The sequence below is a fragment of the Schistocerca nitens genome, chromosome 6 (assembly GCF_023898315.1).
Source record: "Schistocerca nitens isolate TAMUIC-IGC-003100 chromosome 6, iqSchNite1.1, whole genome shotgun sequence".
Lineage (NCBI taxonomy): Eukaryota > Metazoa > Arthropoda > Insecta > Orthoptera > Acrididae > Schistocerca > Schistocerca nitens.
This window is the reverse complement of record NC_064619.1, coordinates 686851241-686862237: the sequence shown is the minus strand read 5'-3', so window position 1 is coordinate 686862237 and position 10997 is coordinate 686851241.

Genomic DNA, 10997 nt, shown 5'->3' with positions numbered 1-10997 from the left:
TCAAATTTCAAGCAATGCTATAACAGAATTGAAGTGTAACCCATGTTGAATTTATTGTAACATGTTTAAAATTGTAATTGTGTGTCTGGTCCATACGTAGGCAATGTATTAGGATATGTAGAATGCAAAACCTTTGGTGAATACCCTGTCTGTAGGGGAGCGGTAAAAGGTGGATGGCAGGCGAGCGCGGGAAAATGCACACGGGTGCGGCACGGCATAACGGGCTCAGCAGTCGTAGTCGGAGTTGGGCATCGGTCTGAGAAACACGCTCTAGATCGAGGAGGCTCTCCTGGAAAACGTGATTTCGTTGAGCCTCGGATGTGCCGTTTCCGACGCCTATACAGCATGGCAATATTCCATAGGCACTAAATGGAAAAGTATTGCGACGCTAAGAAGAAGCAAAGTGCCGATACATCAAGAGCCAAAGCTGTGATTGTATGTGTGCTTTGCGCCTCGCCATCTCGCCGCCCGCCAACCACCGCATCGATACGAACAGGTTGAATCTTTTAGTACTGTATTCGTGTGGACCAGTGTTACTTTTGTTCCTGACTGTTCAATAACAACTTAACTTTTACCAGAACTGTCCTATCATTTAATTATCCTCATCACTAACCTAGGCAGGGTCCTTTCCACATGTTGTGCAATCCGAGTGTCCCGAAATGAAGATTTAAAGTTTATGTTAATAATACTTACCTGCAGACCTATCTATGTTAGAATGATGTTTAAAGAACTTTGTTGTTAATTAATATATAGGTCTGGCAAAGTTGGAAGATAATGTTGAAATTGGTTTAGTAATGAAGTTTAATTATTTGAGGCAGATAAAATGGTAATTAAATGAGCAGGAAACATGATAAAAGGAGTAGTAATTCATATATTGGAAATCTTGAGTGCTTAATGCTTTCAATAGTTAATAGTTTCAATACAGTGATCATAAGAGTTTCAGGGTCCCCCCCCCCCTTTTTTTCTTATCTATTCATTTAAATTCTGAAGTGTACTGAACTGATTTGACCAGAAAAGTTAAAGTCAATATAAAATCAAAATTTATTAGTGTTTTACCTTTTTCAAAATTGATATTGTATGTGTGTTTCGAAAGTGCTATTTCTAGGGTAACCTATGCCCAATTTTAATCAGATCAATAGACAGTACGAAGTTTGTAGTAAACATTATAGTGTATTGTTGTGTATTTATCTTATCCATATTAGTACAGAAAGTGAAATCATTAGTTCAGTAAATTTTCTGGTTCTAAAATTTACCATAGTATGCAGTGTTATTACGTGTTGTTTTGTATGAACGTACTTCAACTTGTACTGGGAAGAAACTCAATTAATGCCTAATTAGGCTGGCGACCGTATTATTAACAATTTGGTAGCATCTGCTGTGTCGTTTCTTGTCCGTCCTAACGTGTAGTTGCACTTCAGACTTGCTTCACGTATCATTGTTGTTACTGAGTGGGTGAAAGTCTGATTTTGCCTCCATTCTGGTACACGCGGTCAATGTCTATACAAAAATCCTTTCTCTTAAGGTGAAGCCCGTCAACTTACTATAGTACAGGCTTTAAGGAGTATCGTGTGCAATAGCGCAGCGTTACACAACGTGCTGTGTAGAAGGGATCTCTACCTTCTCGTACTCTTCCGGATTTATGGACAGCCCTGCAGGATTCATGGTGTCAATTCCATCCAGCACTACTTCAGACAGTAGTCGAGTCCATGCCACGTCGTGTTGCGGCGGCACTTCTTTGTGTTCGCTGGGGCCCTACACTATATTACGCAGGTGTACCAGTGTCTTTGGCTCATCAGTGTAAAAGCACAGCTGTTGGCCAGTAGCGGATTCAGGGGCGGGGGCTAAGGGGCTTAAGCCGTCCCCAAAAGCATCTGGAACCCCCTTGACAAATCTCAAATTAAACTTGATAGGATATTTTCATCACTTGTTACGTAATCCATTTTAAGTAGATGTAGTATGTTTTCAAATTTTACATTTCTCTAAGAAGGTACTTGGGTGACTAGTTTTTAAATCGCGTGCCACCCGTCCGGAACGCAGCTACATACACACACCACTGCCACCGCTAACCGCCAGCCCGATACGAGCCCGCGGTTTGCGATTGCGCGCCCCGCGCTGCTGTAGACATAGGGCATTGTCGAATCAGACACAACATAATGCGCTGTTGAAGAGGTTCAAAAAAATTACACAGAAACGTAGACAAGGAGATCATCGTTCTTTTTTATTACTATTACTGAAAAGGAAGAAAGAAGAGGTAGAATCGAGTGAAAATGAACCGATATTACTTAGAAACAATGTCGGTGACTTATCATTGTCGACTCAACGTTAAGCAGGTACATCTTTCTGATTATTTTGCATGTACTTAATGAGACTCACACAAACACGATTAGTCGAGTTTGTGACTTTTTATTGGGTTGAGTTCGTTAATCTTTCGGTCGGTGTGGTGTGGGTGTCTGTGGACTGAACTCTAGATCAGTATTGCGAAGTTAGTGAATTTTTCCCATAAATTTGGTGTTTTTGAGCACCTGCCTGGTGTGCAGATTAAGCGTCTTCTGGCCGGTGTGAATTATGGTGGATTTTAAAAAGATTTGGGTGGTTTACGGTAAAATTATGTTTTAAAATCACTTGATCCTTTCTACACTATTTACTAACGTCTAGTTGCTCTTAAATTTATATCACCTAAACATTTATAATACACGGTATTTTGTCTTCGTTTCCGTGTTGTTCTGTGGCAATTTTGTTATGCAACCGTTTTGTTATGCGCTCTAGTATTAATAAATCTGCAGTTGCATGCAAAATACATGTATATGGTGCTAGTTGTAATGTGGTGTTTCTTAAATCACTGCCTGTTCCATAAAAACACGGGAGAACTGCCGGATATCAGTAACGTCCTGCCACGATATTTCGGCGCAGTCTTCTGGCCATCTTCAGGTGAGTGCCACTGTAGTAGTATTGGCGAGTACGCGCTGAGCTCCGCTATTTAAAACCGTACTGAGGTGACATCGCGCATGCGCTGCTGAGCGTGCGCGCTCATTACAGCTCCGTGCGCTGCGCCTCGCGCCCTCCACGGTGAAAGCTTGGCGTATCGATATCAGGTCGATTTTCATCTTTATGCAGATAACTACGTCGACTACGAAGTTTCTCTATAACAGGATTCCAAGCAGAGTTTAGCTGATAACCGCTATCTCGATTGATGAGAGTCTCGTTGTCAGACAATCTTATTTCCACAGATTCATTGATAATCGAGCTCCAAAAGTTTGATGTAGGGGCCAAAATTTTTGTGTCGTTGTAATTCATGGAATGGTCTGTGGAAATGCAATGTTCGGCGATTGCGGACTTGGTGGGTTGGAGAAGGCGAGTATGCCGTTGGTGTTCCACAATGCGTACCTGCACAGTTCGTGTTGTTTGCCCTATGTATGATTTGCCGCATTCACACGGACGTTACTGATATCCGGCAGTTCTCCCGTGTTTTTATGGAACAAGCAGTACGCCGGGAACGCTTTAAACATCACTGGCTGTTGTTTTTGTGTTAAATATATGTAAAGTAAAGGGACAGCATACTCAGAAATTTCGTGCAGAATCGCTACGCAATAGTAAATTTGCAGACTCAGCTAGAAAGAATTCAAGGCGTTGACACAATCGCATATTGTAAATTTTGCATATTTTGTTAGCGTGTTCTGCGGCAATAATAAGCCACACCAACGTAAAAAAAAATACACAAGTTTTGTCAGCTAACAAAAATACCTTTCAAAACCGTGAAAGAGTATTCAGAAGTGAATCAAGCTGAGGGTTCCCTTGCGTTATTTGTTTCCACCTATTGTCCGATCATGATATGTCATTACTTAACTGATTTGTGCAAGAGTAAATTCAAAGACAGTAATATTGCCAGGAAACTTAAAATACGTAGAACAAAATGTAGTGCAGCTATAAAACATGTAATAAGGCGGTATTTTGTGGCAAATTTGCGGCAAGGTATGGGTGATAGCATGTATAGTGCTACAACCAGTCCAGTACCCTCAAGAATTGAAATTAGATTTAGACTAGCTGCAGGGTATACGCACAGACAATATGAATGTAATTGTAGGTGTTGACAATGGTGTCAATCAAATCTTGAAAAATGTATTTCTGAATTTGATTGTTATAAAAAGTGTGACATTCAGTTCAACTTGCTACCGCTGCTGCAAGCGAGACGCTCCGGGAAATCTGGACTTCTTAGTTAGGGAAACATATAATTAGTTTTTGCATTTTTCAACTCGCCAACAGTTGAATAGTGATATTTATCAGACTGTGAAAGGAGCAGAACCCCTTAAAATTCCACACGCATGTGATACGCAATGGTCGTCCATAGAGCTTGCGGAGCATAGAACGCACGTTGAAATATGGCGAATCAAAGACAACTGTTACACTGCAAAAATGCTTTATTCAGTATTTTCTTATGAATCCAGTTATTATTTAAATATTTTCCAAGACGATTCTTTCAAATTTGCATCTGGTTAATAACATTTTGAAGCAAACACTGACGATCCGCGAAAGTTGTTAAATAACCACGTTGTGCTAACAGAATCATTAATAAAAAAGTTTTTGTCCCTACATACTCTATGCAAAGAAAATTAAATTTAGACTTTGAAAACCACTTAGATCCCAAAACATATCTAGGAAATTAGTACGAAATAAGATTAATGAATTGAGAAAATCTTAATTATACCTAGAATAAGAACATGTCCTACGTTTGAGATGCATCCAGTTTATGTAACAATTAATAATTCAGTTGTTTCAACGACTTCCAGACGATAACGAAATTTTGAGGAGAATTTCACTTTCAGTGTCCAAAGCTCTTCGTGTTGTTAAAGAGTCATTGATTTCTCCCCTTGAATCGTGTGATATTGATCCTGGCACAATAACAAAAACTGATTTTCAATGACAAAATTCAACTCTTGTCAAATGATACAAAACAGACGCTGTTAATTTCTGGTGTGAAGTGCTTCAACACAGAGATGCAAATGTCGTCAACCCATTTCACGAACTGACAACTTTTGCGCTGTTACGACTAATGTTATCATGGTCGAATGCGGAAGAAGCGATTTTAAGTTCCTACCTGCGTCAGCGCTCCTCAGTTCATTATTGTGGCAACACTGACTCTTCCTTCCGATTCCTGCTCGAATCGGCAAATGCGAAATCATCATTTCGGATTTCATTTTATTTCTCGTTTTTGGTTTTTAATGTTCATCTGGCTAAAATGTCTTTCCACTTCTGTTATTTCGAGTTCGAGAATAATGTCATGCCATGTTTTGTTTCAGATTGAATGTATTCCTTCCTTTCATCGATTCTGTATCGGGACAGTTGAGGACTCGGGCAGCTGATTTTTCGCGATTTTGAGTTTTCGAGAGCAGAGCACTCTTCAGTTCTCGGCCTGTTCACCCTTGTACCAAGTTCCATCGTAAAAACAGAAAACCTGAACTCTTTAGTTGCAGCTGCACGTATTTACAGCAGCGACTTGCCTCAACCTCTGTCGTTATCAGGAGAAATAACTCTTTGGAAGGAGCTCTGGAGAGACAGGGAAGACAGGGAACACCCCCCCCCCCCCCCAACAGCAGCAGAGGCACATCAAGAAACAAATTAATTTTTCCCTAATATAAAAATTCTTTTACAGGTTCTCACTACATTACCAGCAGTATCCACGTACAATGTGGAGCGTAGCTTCTCTTTGCTTAAACTCATAAAGTCGTGTCTTCGTACGACAGCGACGGATGACAGGTTGAATGGTTTGGCTGCCATGTACACTCCTGGAAATGGAAAAAAGAACACATTGACACCGGTGTGTCAGACCCACCATACTTGCTCCGGACACTGCGAGAGGGCTGTCTGTACAAGCAATGATCACACGCACGGCACAGCGGACACACCAGGAACCGCGGTGTTGGCCGTCGAATGGCGCTAGCTGCGCAGCATTTGTGCACCGCCGCCGTCAGTGTCAGCCAGTTTGCCGTGGCATACGGAGCTCCATCGCAGTCTTTAACACTGGTAGCATGCCGCGACAGCGTGGACGTGAACCGTATGTGCAGTTGACGGACTTTGAGCGAGGACGTATAGTGGGCATGCGGGAGGCCGGGTGGACGTACCGCCGAATTGCTCAACACGTGGGGCGTGAGGTCTCCACAGTACATCGATGTTGTCGCCAGTGGTCGGCGGAAGGTGCACGTGCCCGTCGACCTGGGACCGGACCGCAGCGACGCACGGATGCACGCCAAGACCGTAGGATCCTACGCAGTGCCGTAGGGGACCGCACCGCCACTTCCCAGCAAATTAGGGACACTGTTGCTCCTGGGGTATCGGCGAGGACCATTCGCAACCGTCTCCATGAAGCTGGGCTACGGTCCCGCACACCGTTAGGCCGTCTTCCGCTCACGCCCCAACATCGTGCAGCCCGCCTCCAGTGGTGTCGCGACAGGCGTGAATGGAGCGACGAATGGAGACGTGTCGTCTTCAGCGATGAGAGTCGCTTCTGCCTTGGTGCCAATGATGGTCGTATGCGTGTTTGGCGCCGTGCAGGTGAGCGCCACAATCAGGACTGCATACGACCGAGGCACACAGGGCCAACACCCGGCATCATGGTGTGGGTAGCGATCTCCTACACTGGCCGTACACCACTGGTGATCGTCGAGGGGACACTGAATAGTGCACGGTACATCCAAACCGTCATCGATCCCATCGTCCTACCATTCCTAGACCGGCAAGGGAACTTGCTGTTCCAACAGGACAATGCACATCCGCATGTATCCCGTGCCACCCAACGTGCTCTAGAAGGTGTAAGTCAACTACCCTGGCCAGCAAGATCTCCGGATCTGTCCCCCATTGAGCATGTTTGGGACTGGATGAAGCGTCGTCTCACGCGGTCTGCACGTCCAGCACGAACGCTGGTCCAACTGAGGCGCCAGGTGGAAATGGCATGGCAAGCCGTTCCACAGGACTACATCCAGCATCTCTACGATCGTCTCCATGGGAGAATAGCAGCCTGCATTGCTGCGAAAGGTGGATATACACTGTACTAGTGCCGACATTGTGCATGCTCTGTTGCCTGTGTCTATGTGCCTGTGGTTCTGTCAGTGTGATCATGTGATGTATCTGACCCCAGGAATGTGTCAATAAAGTTTCCCCTTCCTGGGACAATGAATTCACGGTGTTCTTATTTCAATTTCCAGGAGTGTATATTTACCGAGATATATCTGGCAGCCTACAACCTGTCGAAGTCATTCAATAATTTGCAAAGCGTTATCCGAGGAGACTCAATTTGCGTTAAATAAGCAAAATAAAATTATGTGCTTTTTAATATATTAATGTTTACCTTGAGAAAGCCTACGGTCAGTTGGGTCAAACCCCTTCCAAAACAAAATCCTGGATCCGCCACTGCTGATACCACTGTGTTGTGTGTGACCTTGTGAGGCGTGGCGCTTGTCAACGAGTTACTGTCGCTGTGCTACTCTGTGATAAACTTTTCGAGGCAAGAAAATGCAAGTTTCTTAGTGAGTCGTTTGAAAACACAGATAGTTTGAAGAGTAAAGTCTTTGCATGGGGGAAGAGTTAGTGAAAGTGAACTATTTTTCAGTGTGTGTTCTTGCTCTATTACTTTTCAGACAAAAGGTTTTCAGCTCATTTTTAACCAATCACTTTCAACAAAAGACAAGTGGAACTTTGACAGTAAATTTGGACCGCATCAGTTGGATTTAGAATTTTCAGATTGGACACAGCCTTCACCTTTGGTACGTGCGCCAGCAGTACAGGCGTCAATAATCAAAGATAGTTCTAGCACCGCTGACTTTTTGGTCAGTGAAATTACTGACTTTCAATTATTGTATGAATTCGTCAAATGATATTTGTAACGTTTTTAAGATGATGTTCCCTGACAGTGTTGCTGAACATTTGTCATTTGGTCTAAGTAAATGAGACATCTAGTAACTGGTGGACTGGCACCATATTTCTGAGAACATACGTTAGAAGAAGCTTGTTCATGATGTTGCACATTGAGTTTCGATGAAAATACCAATGTCAAAAATTAAAAAAGAATTACAAGCAACCATTATATTTTGTCCAGAGAGCAAATATTGGATAACAACGTGTCACCTAAGAACTTTCTTTATCAGCAAAGTAGATGGAGAAACATTACATCAGAAATTATGTGAAGCACTTTCTGAAGCCAACTCATCCCTAAATAAATGCCGTACTCTATTTCTGAGATCGTTAGGGAATTCAATATTCCGAGATTTACAGTGTCAAGAGTGTGCCAAGAATATCAAATTTCAGGCGTTACCTCTCACCACGAACAACGCAATGGCCGGCGGCCTTCACTCAACGAGAGAGAGCACCGACGTTTGCATAGAGTTGTCAGTGCTAACAGACAAGCAACACTGCATGAAATAACAGCAGAAAACAATGTGGGACATACGACGAACGCATCTGCTGCGAAAGTTGCCGTTAACGGGCTATGACAGCAGATGGCCGATGCAAGTGCCTTCGATAACAGCAAGACATCGCCTGCAGCGCCTCTCCTGGGCTCGTCGATACCACATCGGTTGGAACCTAGACGACTGGAAAACTGTGGCCTGGTCAGACGAGTCCCAGTTTAAGTTGGTAAGAGGTGGTGGTAGGGTTCAATTGTGGCTCAGACCCCACGAAGCCATGGACCCAAGTTGTCAGCAAAGCACTGTACAAGCTGTTGATGGCCCCGTAATGGAATTTTTATGGATGACAATATGCCATGTTAGAAGATTCTGGACAATTCCAATGAATGATCTAGCCATCGATATCGCCCAGCGTGAATCCCATCGAACATTTATGGGATATAATCCAGAGGTCAGTTGATGCACAAAATCCTGCACTGGCAACAGTTTCGCAATTATGGGCGGCTATTGATGAAGCATGCATGTTACACATGAAACGTGCAGCAAATTTCGTTTTCTTTCTCGCAGTCCGTTTTAACTTCAACAGCGAAGCGTTCAAAACCATCAGACAAATTATTTCTTTCTATACATTCTTTTCCATTATACCAGGTGATCAAAAAGTCAGTATAAATCTGAAAACTGAATAAATCACGGAATAATGTGGATAGAGAGGTACAAATTGACACACATGCTTGGAATGGCATGGGGTTTTATTAGAACCAAAAAAATACGAAAACTTCAAAAAATGTCCGACAGGTGGCGCTTCATCTGATCAGAATAGCAATAATTAGCATAACAAAGTAAGACAAAGCAAAGATGATGTTCTTTACAGGAAATGCTCAATATGTCCACCATCATCCCTCAACAATAGCTGTAGTCGAGGAATAATGTTGTGAGCAGCACTGTAAAGCATGTCCGGAGGCATTGGCGTCGGATGTTATCTTTCAGCATCCCTAGAGATGTCGGTCGATCACGATACACTTGCGACTTCAGGTAACCCAAAAGCCAATAATCGCACGGACTGAGGTCTGGGGACCTGGGAGGTCAGGCATGACGAAAGTGGCGGCTGAGCACACGATCATCACCAAATGACGCGCGCAAGAGATCTTTCACGCATCTAGCAATATGGGGTGGAGCGCCATCCTGCATAAACATCGTACGTTCCAGCAGGTGTTTATCAGCCAGGCTGGGGATGATGCGATTCTGTAACATATCGGCGTACCCTCACCCGTCACGGTAGCAGTTACAAAACCAGAATCACGCATTTCCTCGAAGAAAAAAGGCCCGATAACGGTAGATGTGGTAAACCCAACCCATACCGTGAATTTATCGTCGTGCAATGGAGTTTCCACGACAGTTCTAGGATTTTCGGTAGCCCAAATTGTGCAGTTGTGGGTGTTGACAGACCCTCGGAGCGTGAAATGAGCTTCGTCGGTCCACAAGTTACTTAACCAATCGTCATCTTCCACCATCTTTTGAAACGCCCACACCGCAAATGCCCTCCGCTTCACTAAATCGCCAGGTAACAGTTCATGATGCCGATGGATTTTGTACGGATAGCATCGGAGGCTAGGCCTATGTGCCAACCAAACAGTAGTGTATGGAATGCCGGTGCGACGTGCGACTGCACGAGCGCTGACTTCCCCGTGCATAGATGAACCCGCTACGGTCTCCACTTCTTCCTGAACGGTCTCAGCAGCATTACGCCTTGTGCTCTGTCGGCCACTACGGGGTCTATCGTCTAAACAACCCGTGACTTCGAACTTCGAAATCATTCTCGCCACAGCTGCATTTGTCAACGGACCTTTACCCGTTCGAATCCCCTTCCTGTGGCGATAGGATCATAACGCTGAACTAGTACATTCCCCATTATGATGATACAGCTTCACTAAAAGTGCCTTTTCAGCTAACGTCAACATGCTGCGACTGCTGGCGCATCTGATTCTCTCTCTCATTACAGCTGCTTTTATACACGATTGTCATGCGCAGTCACTGACGTTTTGCTGTCCAGCGCCTGTTCTCGGACATTTTGTGAGCTTTGTTTCTTTTTTTTCTTTGCTTCTAATAAAACTTCATGTCATTCCAAGCATGTGTGTCAATTTTTACCTCTCTATCTACATTATTCCGTGGTTTATTAAGTTTTCAAATTTATACTGACTTTTTGATCACCCAGTATATAATTTTACACAACTGTATACGCAACAATGTACTGTTTATTTTTCTTCCTCACAGAAAACAGGTAGGCTGTATTTATGGCTTAGAGGCTTATTATTAGAATCTAAATCGTCCGAAACTTTGTATTTCTATCCGTTTGCAGATTAAAACTAGCCTATGCAAAACATTGTCATTGAAGCTGCTATCCCCACACATCCAGCAGCTGGAGAGTTTTCTCTCATAGCTTGTGTACCCAGTCATTTCAACCGACTTCAGCTGCCAATCAAAGTTTCATTTGCAATTACACACATCAAAATGAGTTTTGCACCACCTCGGTTCGGAGAGTTCCGGAACCTGTACAGAAAATTGGAATAGAGATCAACAAAAACATCATTTATTGCTCATGAAAAC